The sequence below is a fragment of the Cygnus atratus genome, chromosome 20 (genome assembly GCF_013377495.2).
Source record: "Cygnus atratus isolate AKBS03 ecotype Queensland, Australia chromosome 20, CAtr_DNAZoo_HiC_assembly, whole genome shotgun sequence".
NCBI classification, from domain to species: domain Eukaryota; kingdom Metazoa; phylum Chordata; class Aves; order Anseriformes; family Anatidae; genus Cygnus; species Cygnus atratus.
This window is the reverse complement of record NC_066381.1, coordinates 11,649,885-11,664,717: the sequence shown is the minus strand read 5'-3', so window position 1 is coordinate 11,664,717 and position 14,833 is coordinate 11,649,885. Positions and strand designations below refer to the sequence as shown.

At 44.2% G+C, this 14,833-nt stretch overlaps 1 protein-coding gene across 2 annotated transcripts in view; it reads right to left on the bottom strand.

Moving 5' to 3' along the window:
- Nucleotides 1-6,573, bottom strand: part of WSCD1 (WSC domain containing 1) — a 29,955-nt gene extending 23,382 nt beyond the window's left edge. For both annotated transcript variants that reach the window (XM_035561073.1, XM_035561074.1), the window contains exon 1: nt 6,444-6,573. The gene's annotated coding sequence lies outside the window, so the exon portion shown is untranslated. The remainder of the gene's footprint in view (nt 1-6,443) is intronic.
- Between the last annotated feature and the right edge of the window lie 8,260 nt (nt 6,574-14,833).

The window sequence follows — 14,833 nt, the reverse complement described above, 5'->3', positions numbered from 1 at the left end:
AGGGTCAGGAGTACTTAGACAGATGAACAGAAAATTAGCTATAATTAGACACTGCAGATAGTTACCGTGCTAATTTATCTGAAGAAGTAGTATCTATCAGCACAGGTACCATCTGATTCACTAGTTGCTCCTAACACAGGGCTACTGGAAACTTCAGAGCTACTCCCAATAGAGCCTGTCTAATCTAAAAGAAAGATGGGTGCGTGTATCAGCCATTTGAGATTCTGATGGGAAATTATGATGTTCCTGGAAGCATACAGCGTTTTGAAGTAAGGCTTGGCCAGTGGAGGAGGCAGCTGCATGCCTTGGTGGCTGGCAGCTGAGCACACTCTTCTCATTTTGCCATCTACAATGCAGAAGTATGGTGCCTCTTAATCAAATGTTGCTGCAAAGTTTCATTGGGAGATAATGATGGCTGCAGTCACGCAGATATTCAGAAGGTTTTTTTTTTTCCCCCTAGCAGCAAGATGAGGGTGAATAAAGTTAACAGAGTTTCAATCATCTTTGCCCAATTGTAATTCCATATGTCTTAGCTCTTCTGGTTTACTCATAAAGTGATCAAGTTACAACATCAAGAAATGCTTACAGCCGAAGTTCCCAAGTGTGCCTAAGTCATTTGCATTAGAAAGGAAGTGCTGTAGCAGCAGGGCAGATTTTGTCTAAGAACTGCAGCTTGGCTGGAGAAGGACCATCAGAGCTGTGCAGTAGAGGTGGCAGTGTTATGCCTGAAACTGCATCAGCAGCCTGATTTAGACCCTTTTATAGCCACTGTGCACTCCAGTCTTTCAGCTGATTCTAGTCCAGTTTCTCCATGTTCACAATGATGCACAGCTGAAGCAGCTTGAAGCTGCATCGTCCCCTTCAGGAGGGGATTTGCTTTGCGGGGGCAGGATGTGGCGCTGCCGTTGGGGCGCTGCATCCCGGTGCCCAGGCAGGACCCGGCCAACGCCACCCCAACAGCGCGGGTGTGACACCGCCTTGTGTGACCGTGGGGCTGGCGTCCCGCTGCGCATCAGCATCGCTAGGTGACTGTCCGGGGTGTCGGACCTCACTAAAGCATGAAGCAAGTTCTGTATCCAGGCACCAAGAAATGTTTGGCGTAGCTCCTGCTGATCTGCCTGAAAGGAAGGGTTATTTATTTATTTACTTTCTAAGGAGAAACTGCCTCTGGGTCTCAAAAGGCTAACTTTGCCCTTGCCCAGTGGTTGAAAAAGTTTAAATGGTACAAGCCAATTTTACTGCAGTCAATATGACATATATAAATTACCTCCAGATGCATTCGCCCTCACTACAGTTGCCATGACAGTACATTGTAGTAAAAACCAACGAAATAAATAAGCAGAGTCTCCACCCACAGCAACTGCTGCAAATGTACAACTCAAAAATTAAATGTTGCTTTTTAGTGGTGAAATATCAAAGAGTGCTGCTGACATTTAAAAAAAAAAAAAGTAATTTGATTTTTCCATAAACTACGTACTGCAGTATCATCAGAGTATGCCTGAAAGAATTCAAGTGCATCACTTTTGATGATGAGATTAAAAAGGAAAGAGTAAGGAGGACATGAAGTAGTATCTGGTTATAGAAAATGTATCATATTTCTTCTTTATACAAGTTTCACGTAAAATGAATGAAGTAAAATGGAAGAGAAGTAGAGTCTTCTAATCCTATTTATCAGTTCTCATAGCCAAAGGGTTTTTGAGGACCTTATTAATTGACAGTTAAGTTAAAGTCAGTAAAATAATGAAATGATTATAGGAAGGACTTTGAGCTGGGTAATGAGAACTGTTTTACAGCAGAAAAGACCTGTAGGTGAAGAGAGAAATGAAAGGGTTAACACTGCAACAGGAGAAAATGGAAAATAGTGAGCTGTGGCAAGGGTTGGTGGTTCGGCTGTGGAGGTGGTGAGCGCTGCTTCGGAAGGTATTTTGGGTGTTCTGCCTGTAGTGAGGGAAGGGTCCCCTGCGCCACTAATGAAGTGGCGTGGCTCACAATGAGGTGATGCCTGTTTGTGAAATGGATAATTACTTGCGGTAGCTCACTTCCATAAATTATTGAGGGCAAGAAACTGATGGAGTTCAGAGAAGCATTGAGTGATCTTATTTTATAAAATATGAATTTATTCACTTACTAGCCACAGGTGAATTTTTAACCGCTTGGAAGTCAGATAACCATTCATTTGTCTGAACGGTGGGTTTTAGCTATTTGTGCCTGGAAATTTTTGCCTGAAAACATCATTAGAAAGAATAGCATTTATGTTTTTCTGTGAGACCTCTAGTATTTTTGTTTATGGCGCAGCTAGAAATACCCTGTGAGGAAACCTTGCAATGCTGTGTTTACCAGCAGGGCTAAATGCAGAGCTAAAAGATGCCTCTTACCCCAAATTCCAGAATCTCAAAGTATGTATTTGTTCTGATCCGTTTCCTAATACGGGCAATGCTCTGACTCCTTTCACTGTCTCTGGGACAGCCAACAACTTAACAGAAAGATTCCTCTAAATCTGATGGTTACCAGGGAGGCAGAAGGGAGGTGGCTGTGTCCACTACTCATTGCAGACCGCTCTGGACATTCACCCTCGTCTGGTGACTTTGCATGCCATTTTCTGGAGGCTCTGTTTGGAAAGTCAAGGCCAACATCATACTGCACAAATGCACGTATGTGGGGCAGGAAGAAAAATGTTCAAGAAAACACGACTTAAAAGTTGGGATCCTGTCAAAAATTTGCAGTTTTCATTATTCCTAAAGTTAAAGGCACTCTCAGTGCCTGCCAGTGCTGGTCCCCAGCAGGCTGGCTGCAACTGCGTATCGCAGCTGTGCTTCTGTGCATGGCCAACGCCATCTCAAGTTCTGGGGAAGCGGTTAGAAAAGAAGCCAAAGGTGAGCTATCTACAGTCTACACCCTGTACCTTGAATGGTCTCAGCAGAGAAATGACACGTTATCCCAGTTTCCAAATCACAAGGTATGAGAGCAAAATTAAGCTGTGTGTAAAGCAGCACATGTTGAAAGTAAGGCTGAGGAGACATGTCCTGGTACTCTACCGTATTAAGCCAAAATACACTCAGATCAAGATATACTTTGATGTTGATGGATTTTGGCTCAGGTCCATTGTTACTTTTTCTAGCTCCTTTAGGAAGTGTCATGCATCATCTCACTAACTTAACAATGTAACTTAGAAACTTACGCAAGTGAAAGAAAAACAGGTAATTTCTGAATTCCGTCACCCTTCTAAAGTTATTCTTTCATGAAAAAAAAAAGAATTCTTTCAATGAAAAGTTACTGTAATATTATTTTTTTCCTTTGCCAACTTAAAAACATTCTTTTCTGTGAGATAAGGTCTGTGGAGTACATAACCTGATCATTGATCTTTCTGGCAGTTACAATGCCTTGCTCAGATCAGCATCATCCAGAATCCAGTAATCCGCCCTGTGGCTTTAGACAAAGAGGCAGCAACGCCCCAGCCCTAGTACAGGCGGGCACACCTGTCCCAGCTCCACAGGGCCACGCAGGGGATGCTTGCCACCGGCCCAGGGAAACCATGGCCTGGCTGCCCAGCCTCATGCCTCTGCGCCATGGCCAGAGGAAGCTTGGCCACCAGCTGCCGTGGGAGCAGGGTTGTGGGCTGAACTGCTCACAGAGGACGTGTGGCTGACTGGGCTCTAGGGTTGGGTCCAATCTTGCACAATCATGTTGAAGGAAAACAAGCTGAATCTTGAGGATGCTTCTTTAACTCAAAAATTGCAGTTTAGGGATATACCTGCCCAGCAGCATGGGAACAACCCCTTTCAGGGTCATTAGAGCCGTGCAAAGGAGAGGACACCACAGTGCTGCTGTGGAAAGGGACAGGCACTGTGCAGAGCGGAGGGTGCTGTGCCTTGGCCTTGCTCCCGTGAGGCTGGACTCCTGGCCAGGCACTTCTGCCAGGCCAAATGCACGGTACCTGGCCAGTGACCGCTGAGGATGCGTCCCCGTCCCACATGGTAGCGTGCAGGCACCGTGACACCGCTCCCATGCACCCCACTCACCCCACTGTGGCTGCTCCTCACTCTTCTTGTTCTTGCCCTCCTGCCCATACAGCTGGGAAACTGGGGCAGCTTTTTTTCTTTTGTTCCAAGGCAGGCCATCTCAGACATGTGAGGCAGAGGATGAGTCAGGGCCGATGCACATCCTGCATCGCCGTTCATGTGAAACCCGCCAAGTCATTCGGTTCTGCCTCTGCGGGACTTGCTGAGGGCTTGTATGAAGCGCAGTGAAAGGGTTTCTTCCACGTCTCTTCCCAAGTCACCGCCAATTGTCTGATTTAGAGCATAATTTGGCTTTTAAATATTTCTACATACTACCCCTCCCACCCTTTCCCATCAAAATGAAGCTCATCCTCTTGGGATTTTCAGTAAAGTAATGAGGCGACCAATGAGGTTTTTCATGTTAACTTTCAGGCAGCATATCATATTTTAAAGGAATTTAACTCCTTTTATTAAAAATAAACAAAGAAACCACAAATACAAGAACATAGGTGAAGGGACATTCAGCCTGTGCTGACCACTGAGGCTCTCATGCATCATGACACCTTCCCTAACAAGAGATCTGGCCTTGATATCTGGGCTTTCAGAAGCAGTAAGAGCTTCTTCCAACCTAGGAAGTTTTACTTGCTGGAGGGTGGATCCATGCTGACCCTGTATCCACATGCCCCTGTTGTGACCAACTCTCTGTAGACGCAATGCTTCTTGAGCGTTACTTCAAGCACAACATAAGGGCTGTCAACAAACTGGAAGCAAGGAAGAAGCACCACAGTTTCTCCACAGGGTGTAGTGGCAAACATTGCAGCTTGAGAGGGCTTTCTAGCAAGTTTACTCTTTCCTCCCTCACCTGTCCTCTTTTCCTACACATGTGCTTGCTACACGATTTATCAGATTGCAGAGTTGACTTTGATGCTGATACGGTGTTAAAACTGTTAAATAATGATGGCTGTGATCAAGCAGAAAAAAATATTTATGCAGAAATGGCAGGGAGATGGCGAAAAATTGTGTAGTTCGTAAACCATAGTCAAATCATGTTGAAAATATACGCACCAACATAGTATCCACTGCACACAGCAGCCTGTACAATATAGGAGGTGTTCTACAGCTGATAGATAATTCAGCTTTGGAAATGAAAGGTGATACCACAGAACAGAGCTGCAGCCTGAGTGTGCTGGGTTGTCAGTGCTAACTTGTGCAAATTTGGTCACCGCATCTCTTTTACTAGATACGCCACTTGTTCAAGACCAATTTGCTAGCGTATCTAGGTGTAAATCTAGAAAATAACATTGATGAACACTGTAGCCTATGGAGAGGGATGCAGAAGGGCCTGCAGGAGGCAGCTGGTCCAGGAACATTTGTTGTGAGACAGCACTGACTTGGAAAGTACTCCAGTGACAGCTTGTAACAGAAAGCACATCACGGCGATATGGTATTTTTTCTGAGAGTCTAATACTTTTACCTAGCTCAACAATAAAATAATAAATCAGGAGGAGTGATTCTATGCCTGTATGGAAAAGATGCAAATATACATATATACAAGCTTGCATTTTATTTGTATGTACGTACACATGTGTGTATGTATTTTGTACATAGAGGGATGTGTACTCAAAAGATAACCGCAAGCACATGCAGTCTACTGTAATCATTCACTGACAATCTGAGCCTGATCAGCAAACAGTATTCTTGAACCTAGAATGTATTTTGAACAATGATAAACCATACATGTATAATGTACATTCCTTTGATATTAAGAACTCAAACACCCAGCAGATGATGCTGTGTGCACAATTAAAAACAAACAACAACAACAAACAGACAATATGGTTCTGTGGCTATAGGTTGAAGTTTTCCAAGAGCTTGTTGTAAAAAATATACTGTGTATTGATTTTTGCCTTATCCCATCATAGCTAGAGATCTTATCCTGTGGGCAAGGTAATCTATTGAAATTAAAATAACATGTAGATCTGTAACTAGAACATAGGTATTTAGGAAGTGTCTTTCATAAAACCCTCAACCCCAAATCCCTGCAACATCCACCCACTAAAAATCCTTAGTCTATTTAGCACAATGATGCTTCAGAAACTGTTTAGAGAAACAGCCTTCTAGTCTGCTTCACCAGGCTCTGTGACACAAACACACACTTGCATCATCCATTCCTACTTTTCAAGTCCAATATTTTGTGGATGCTCAGAAAAGGGCATCTCGACAGTAAACTGCAACCTTTATAAATAACGCAGCTAAGCCTCGTGTTCTTAGATGGCACGGGTAAATGTAACAGATCAGGCAGCCATTCAGACTGCAACGTACGTTAATACCCCAGCGTCTGCGAAAAGTTGTCCGGTTATTACTCGCATCGAGGCCAGCAGACAAACGGCTCGCAGGAGCAGATAACGCAACTGGGTAAGAAAAAGAGGGAAAAAAAAGCCTCACCTTTCTTTTGCGGTCAAGGAACTCCCGGTGTGGTGAGGCAAAGTCCCGGCCGATCCGGTGGAATATCACAAGGAGCCGGGACGCATGTCTGGGAGGCGGCTAAGCCCGGCTCCGCGCCGAGCCCGGCCCCGCTCCTGCCCCGCGGCCGCGGCCCCGCCGGGCTCGGGGCTCCCGGGGGCTCCCCCGCGGCCGGGCCGGGTCGGGGCCGCCAGCCGCAGCCGGCCCCTGGCGTTTCGTAAGGCTGCCTTCCTTCCCTCTTCGGGAAGCAGCCTCTCTCCTACGCCTGCTTCGCAGAGGAGCTTTGCAGGCTTTGGCCGCTACGGGCGCTTGCGGCTCTACCCGCAAAATCCGTCCGTGCGTCTGTCTGAATGCGCGGATGGCTGCATAGGCAGATAGCTGAGCGGCGGCAGCGTGGACCGAATACGAGCCGCCGAACGGATCTGAGCTGGTTTTGTTCCTCCGTGCCTCTTCCCGCTAGGGGCAGCCCCTGCCGGGGCCGCTCCTCTGAGCTCAGACCCCTTCCCCCAGGCCGGGGGGGCCGGGCAACCCGTCCCGGCAGCTCCCGGCCCCGGCTGGGGGCCTCAGGCAGCGGGTCGTTAGGCTGGGCGCAGGTGGAGAGATGCGAATGGTTCATAAGCGTGAGAGCAGAGCGGCGCTTTGCTCGCTGTCCGTAGGACTGGCTCATCTGCTGCGTTCACTGCAAGGACGGACTCTTTTTTGCTACTGGTTCGCATGAAGATCTGTCGTTTTATAATTATTTTTAAAGCGTCTGCACTTAAACGGCAGTAGGCTGCGCACTTATAACTGCATGTGGTTTTTGAAGCACCTCATAGTCTTTGTATATTTAAATCAGACCTGTGGAGATACGTGTCTCCAGGCTAAATTCGGATGCAGTTATCTGGACCATGGTTTACTTCCTGTGGTTAGGTCGGTCGTGTCACGCTGATTGCCGGCACTCTGCTTTGTTGGGATCTGAGAGGGAAGAGGGAGTTCAGATGCCTTGTGGGGGCCGCTGCTGTTTCACATCTGCATGCTGCACAGTACTTACCTGTCCTACCAGCCTGAGGATTTCAGTGACCAGTGGCTGGTGGAGTTGGTCAGATTACTTTTCTTTCCTTCCTTTTTTGAAGGATGTCTTGTCTTATTTTCCTTTAAAAGCAAACAAATGCAGGAACTTCTATTGCTGGCTACAGAATGTGGGAAAATAATCTACAGTTGTAGTGGATGAAGGAATTTGCACTTCTGATGTGCTGCTTTTTTTTTTTGAGGGTCAGATCTGTGACGCCCACAGAAATACAGAAATCCCTTCTGGACGTGGCGTAGGACCAGGTGGCAGTCACTCAGCTGGGGTAGCGCCAGAGCCCGCGCCCGGCAGCAGGAGCAGAGCCCCAGCTGCTGCCGTGGGCCCAGCACCAGGTGCTGCCGCTGTCCCGCATTGCCTCTTCACACAGCGAGCGAGGCGCTTCGTGCCTCGGCGCTATTCCCATTCCTCCTGGGCAGCGAGGGGAGCGGTGAGGCAGGGACCAGTGCCTCGGGCACACCCGGGCCGCGGGGGTCTCTTCCCAGCTCTGCCTACAAGGCGCCAGCAGACCCTGGGAAGCCGCACGGTGCCTCGCACCGCGCACGCGGCCCTGCCCTGCGTGCCCCTCGTGTGCCCGCCTGCAGTGGGGCTCACGACAGAATTTAACAGTGTAAGATGCTAATGGTAACTGCGAATACGTTTGGCCACAAGCTATGCCTGTCTTTGCCTATGGAGAAAAAATACCAGTTGCTGACAGAAGATCCTTCTGTGAACAAATTTGCAGTAGTTGCAAATAGTTGTCATATACAGAAATTCAGGAAGGAAATATAAAGAGTTTCAAGCTGTTACAGCATTCACATAAATCTGATGATCCTTCAGACTTGATAAGATGTGAAAATGAATAGCTAAAATAGTTTTGCTCTTAGCAAACATTTTCTGGGACTTAATATGTTGATAGGACTTCAATTGTACAGTGATTTTTTTTTTTGAATTATGAATAACAGAGAACCCTGGGATTTAGCAATGTAACACTGCAACCCATCCAACCTTTAAGTTGTGTATATAGCTTTAAGGTTGCAAAAGTCTGAAATTAATTTAATTTTACAGAAATAAAATCAATCAAATGCTTAATGTAATAATATTTTTAAATGTTATGTTGGGTTGACGCCTAAATCAATAGGACTACAGGAACCTGCCCAGGTGAAGCAATGGCAGGAAATGAAGTTCAACATGATCAGTACAAATGAAACGATGCCAAAAATGTTCCAAACCCCAGATTTGCACTATGGAGTATCAGCAGCATGACACGTGCCTCGAGGCAGTGGCATTGAGCTGACCTTGAGCTGCATACAGCAGTGCTGTGCTAGTTTGTTTGAGACCCAAACCAGCACTATTGTTTTAGGATCTTCTAGGAAAGCCAATGGAGGTAGGGCTGTAACCCAGGGCAGGTGGTAACACTCGTCTCCCCTGGAGTCACTGCAGTGGAGCGTCAGGGAGTGTTCTGTGCCCCTGTTGGTGTTGCACCACGCCACCCACAGCAATATCCTGTGAACTAAACAGCAAAATGCTTTCCCGGTGCTTTCCCCGAGCTCCCCAGCAGGACCCTTGTTGCTCTGTCATTCAAGTGCAGCCTTGGGTAGGTTTCCATTTGGCAAATGGCTCCCACAGCATAATTTTGGGAAAATTAATATATTTTTTTTTTTTCAGCAGACTTGCTTTTCAGTGTAAATATTTTCCCCCTTGTAGTCGAGAGCTGTCTTGCATGCAATGTTCTGCAGGCCCGGAGCTGTGGATTCTGCTTTGCACCCACCCCAAATGCTGCTTACACAAGACTCATACAGCCACACCTTAATAGCATCCACTTTTTTTTCTTTTTTTTTTCCTAAAATATTTGACCTGGTCACAGCTAATTTCTGCAGCCTTTCCAAAGGTTTGTGATGCTACCACACGGCCCGATAGGAAGAGGCATAGGCAGTGCTCTGGGAGGTGGCTTAGGGATGGGCTCAGCCACACTGCTCGCACCGCTCAGGCATGGTGCCCTGTGTGTGCAGGGGCTTTCTGTACACAGGTTCCTTGGTTAATTGAATTTAGTTACATGTGCAAAAGACAATTTCAAAGCTTATTTTATTGTTTCAGTGTAGCTTACCTGTTGAGGCTAGACAAGCAGTTGGTAAACTCTTTGGAATGGGTGATGTTGATTGTCAGTGGGAGCCTTGAAATCTCAGTTCTGTGAAGATAGAAATTATAAAGTAGTTTCAGTTAAACAAAACAAGGCATTCATAACTTAAAGTAAGGTTGTCTACATCGGGCTTGCAAAAGGTTAATTAAGCCATCTGAATTGAACCAGTGTATGCTTTTCTTACAAGGCCACCAGATTAGATGCCACTGTGAAGTGCTTTCCTATCACCGTCCTCAGCACTGGGAAGACCTGCATTACATCGGACAACACTCTCTCTTGTTTTGGTTTTGGTTGTTTGTCTTTTTTTTACATAGAGTTGCTATTTTGTGAGCAGATAGTTAACAAATCTGTCAGTAATCTGCCTGGCAAATGACATTAATTCTACTCTCTTTTTGTACACGGGTAACGAATACAGATTAAATCCATGGCAGCTTTGGGGAGGCCATTTTAGCAAGAATGCTTTGCATCTTGCACAAAACATCTATATATTGAATTTGCAAGGTTTCCTCTACCCTTTGATGTGTTGGTACTTCATGTTTTCTGTAAGCCGCAATTATCTTTCATTCCACATTGCTCATGTCAGCTCTGTTTTGTTATTAATATGCTATTATATGGAAAAAATACTAATCAATAGAACATTCCAGTTGAGAAAAGAGCAGGACAGAATTCTGTGCTTTTTTTTCTATGCTCTGAAGTAAATCTGAAGTGATTTCTATAAAGGTGGTGGGAACCACTCCAGATCTGCACCTTTGTGTATGAGAGCAGGCTGGTGAATTCAGGAATGTGGAGGTGGATGATGAAAAACATGAAGCTGTTTGAAAAAAATAAAAAATCATAAGGTTAAATGTAATGGGAAAACGCTGTCTTTTTTGGTAGATGGAAAGGAAGCTGAGCCAATCAACTACAGAGTGAAAACTAGAGGTGGTCTTAGGAATTGAAAGTCTTTTGTAAACTCATCAACAGCACTTAGGTTTTCCTAACCCCAATTATGCAGGATACAAAGTCACCAACATCTGAATTTCAGTTAAATCCTAAGAGAAGGTACTGTTTTTGGCTTCTTATCCTTCTTGCACATGTAGCCTAAATCTTTATTTCTCACGGCTTCAATAAAAGGTAAGAGAGGACTTTCCGGGGCTGGGAATAGAGCTCTAACAGGGAAGAATTACTGTGGAAGACCTCTGCAGGAACCAGGAAAAGCATTTGAATTTTTATGAGGTGACTGGCTGAGATGAGCCTGTTTCTGCTGTTGGTTATACTAAATTATACTCTCAAACATGGGTGAAAAAGAAACACAGCATTTTGTCTGAGATGCTACCAGTAACTTGAGGGACCCAGGTTCAGATCTTAGCTTGACCACAAACTCATTATGTGATCCTTATGATAAGGAGTCTAAATGACTTCTAGCATCTTTTACAGATTTCAAAGAGAGAGGGAAGCCTAAATACCTTTTACAGTCGTAGTCATAATCTCTCCACTTCCTGTTTTCTCATCTGGTTAATAATACTGCTTTTCTCTCATTCCTGGGGATTTTTTTTGTGCTTTCAAGGAGCAAAGACAAATCTTGTGACGTGTTCTGCCTCAAGAGTTGCAGAGGTGATCACCTCTGTTTTACTGCAGCTGGGTAATCCATTGCGACTGGAGGGATTGGTAGTTTTAACATTTTGTTTACAAGTACTATTTAAATGCCTTAAAGGGAAATATCTCTTCTGTGCTAACACAGTCTTGAGTATGGCAATGCAAACTCATCGCTCTGAAGAGTGAGCACTGAATAGCACGCCAGGCTTTAAGGTGATTGTGAATAATGGGCCTTCAGCATCCATCTGCATTAGCTCTGGTGTATTACCACCCTCTGCTCAGTCAAATAGGACTGCTGGGAATACATACTGTTCAGAAGAGCTTAAAAATATGATGTACTAAATGAGAAAAGGCATGTATAGTGTTTATTATGAAGAATGATGTGTAAGATTGTTTCACATGTTTTCAGGCTCAGATTTACAGTGCATTGTTCTTGTGTTACTCACTATTTTCTCATCCCTGTCATCCCATTGTCTATAGAAAAGTTGTACCCATGCAAATGCCTGTTGCGGCTCTTGTTAAATTAAGAGGGAAATGGATTGGATCATAAATTCAAAACACAATCTGATGTTTTATAAGGGAAAAGTAGTGTGAAAAGGAAATTTAAAAAGCTGAGCAGGATGCACACATGGGAAAAAAATGTTTAACAATGCTAAGAGAAAAGGAGCAAAAACTGGGAAAATAAAGCATATATCTGTTACGGTCACGCTGTAAAATCAGTCATTTGATGGAATGAGAAGTTGGAGGCATTCTGTGGCTGAATAAAATCCTGAGCACTTTGCTTCTCTGCTTGATGGCTCTGCTTCATTGTTACACAAAATACAGCACAGAAATTGTGAAACAAGTGACATTACTTTTAGAATCCTGTTGTGGAAGCAGTTCTTGTGCTAAATGACTCAAACTTTCAGTCACTTCAGAAAACAGTCTCAACTGTTCAAGTAAGGATCAGTTCAGGGAAGACACACGTTTTGTTGGTGTCATTTCAAGAAATGATCTAAAACTCTGTGTGGTTTCGTAAATTAATATAATGTGAAAAATAGTTTTCCTGTCCTTTTTATTTAATAATCATAAATGCTCAGCGATTAGGTATTCCATGTAATGCCTACATAGAATTTTCAGTTATTTCATGAAATGACTAAGCAAAACAGCCATTTATTGCAGTGGTTGACAATGTAATTCTTTTTCCAGAATAGTTGGTTTCATAATACAAATGCATTATTATGCATAGTATAGGGAAAACTATCAGGTTTAATAAAATTATTGGCAAACTTCCCAAAGATTTTGGAGCAATTGATATGACAACAGTCGTGCAAAGTATTTGTTGAAGACTGTGCAGATCAGTGAAGAATCTTACTTTCCTAAGATATCCCTCAGAATGTGTTTTAGATGTGAAGAGAAAGGCAGATGCTAAAATGGTGCTAATCTGTATAGCAATACTGTATGGTTATAACGTGCAAAGCTGTAGCATAGGATGTTATTCGGTTGCATCTGACTGAGGTCATGATGCAGTGTGGTTCAGAATGGTGGCAGCTACTGGAAGATGCAGCACAAATCTGCCCATCTGGGTCAGGAGCCTCCAGCTCCAGAGTTTCCTCTTGCCTGCTATCCATGCTGCTCAGGTGGGTCGCAGTTTTGGAAGCAGCTCCAATATTTGGGGTCTGAAAGGACAGATGCTGTGCCCAATAACAAGTGCTGGAAGGAGTGATCCCTTAACAGATACATGAATCATAGAAACATGGAATATCCTGAGTTGGAAGGGATCCAGAAAGATCATCAAGTCTGACTGTTGGGTCCCTGAAGGACCACACGAAAAATCAGACAATGTGTTTGAGAGTGTTGTCCAAACATTTCTTGAACTCCGGCAGGCTCGGTGCCATGACTACTGCCCCATGGAGCCTGTTCCAGTGCCCAACTACCGTTTTGGAGAAGAACCTTTTCCTAATATCCGAGCTGAACCTCCCCTGTCACAGCTTCAAGCCATTCCCGTGGCTCCTATCACTGGTCACCAGAGAGCAGAGATCTGTGTCTGCCCCTCTGCTCCCCCTCGTGAGGAGGCTGTAGACCATGACAAGGTCTCCCCTCAGTCTTTTCTCTAGGCTGAACAAAAAAAGTGACTTCAGCTGCTCCTCATACATCTTGCACTCCTCACACCTGTTGCAATGAACAGAACAAAAAGGATAAGACAAGGGTTTTGAATGTGTTCCTAGTGTCTAAGTGGAGGTGAAATAACATTGCAAATAGAAGAGATGTAATAAGGAATAGTCAAGTTAATTTCCAAATTCTGAAGGGATTTGAAAGGTGAAAGTAGACTTTCAGGATCAGTGAGGATTGCTGCAAATACAGCTGTTCCTATTGCTGCTCAATGTCCATTGAAAGACTGAAGTATGCCGTGAAAAATAAAAACAAACAGGAAAACATGATGATTTTTGTCAGGATGTTGCAGGACTAAAGGTCATTATTGTTTTGTTTCACAGCTTTAAAAGGACATACCATAAAATAGCAAGAGGAAGCTTCAAAATAAACAAAAAGTGGTGGTGGTTCTTTGCGTATGGTTAAGCTGTGCAACTCCTTACTGCCTCAATGATCATCATCTAACACTAGCACAGAAATGTGGAACTGGTTTCGTTCAACTGAAAAGGGGAAAGATTTGTAGAAAGCAGCTACTTGTGTATATGGTTTAGGAACAAATTTGCTTTGAAGCAAGTGGATGTGAGGCAATTGTAGCATGCTGGTGGCAAGCTTTTGAAAATTAGGAGAGGGGGATTGTGTTGCACTTGTGAACTGGTTGATGTTCTCTTACTTCAGGCGTACATTATGTTGTGTTACGGTTTTTGTCATGTTTCATTTACACTCTTATAAGTTCCACAGATATTTAAATATTTTTTGATGAAGTGCCAGCTACACAGATGGCAATTGCACATACGGCTGCACAAGGAAGCGATGGTGGTGTGGTTAGCATCCCTGGGAAGAGAAATACAACTGGTGGAACAAAAATGAGATGACTACGTGGCTTTTCTGCAGCATTGACAAGGAACAAGACAGCTAGGTGTTGTCGGTGGAGAGGAGAGGATTCAAGGGAATCAGCTGCAGGTGCAGTTTGGAGCAGATAGCCACATGAAGGTGATTTCTGGGATAGGACTTACTGTTAGCTTTGCAGTAAAAATCAACATTTAGCCGATCTCTGCTGGTCTTCATGCTTGCAGCTTCATGCAAAAGCAGCTAGGTAGAGGGAATCACTTGAACTGACCTTTAAGAGATGATGGTGATGCAAAGGAATTATTTTTAAGTGGCTGTAAAAAGTAAATTTGCTAATAGCACTGCTCAAAGATTCAGACCCAAAGAATACTTCAGTTTTGGTAATCTATTGGACTTTGCAATATGTGCTTGGAAAACATATGTTTTTATGAACCCATAATCTTTGAGGTGATTTGAATGTGATTTTGGGGCTAACAATCTTAATCATAAGAGATTGTCTCTGGTGTAGCACAACCAAAGTGCAAACTATGAAGCAAGTTACTGGATTTAATGGTCTGTATCATACAGGAAGCCAGAATAGGTGGTCATCATTCTTCTGGGCCTCAAAATCTGTGCCACACTTCTGGTTACACCTCCTCT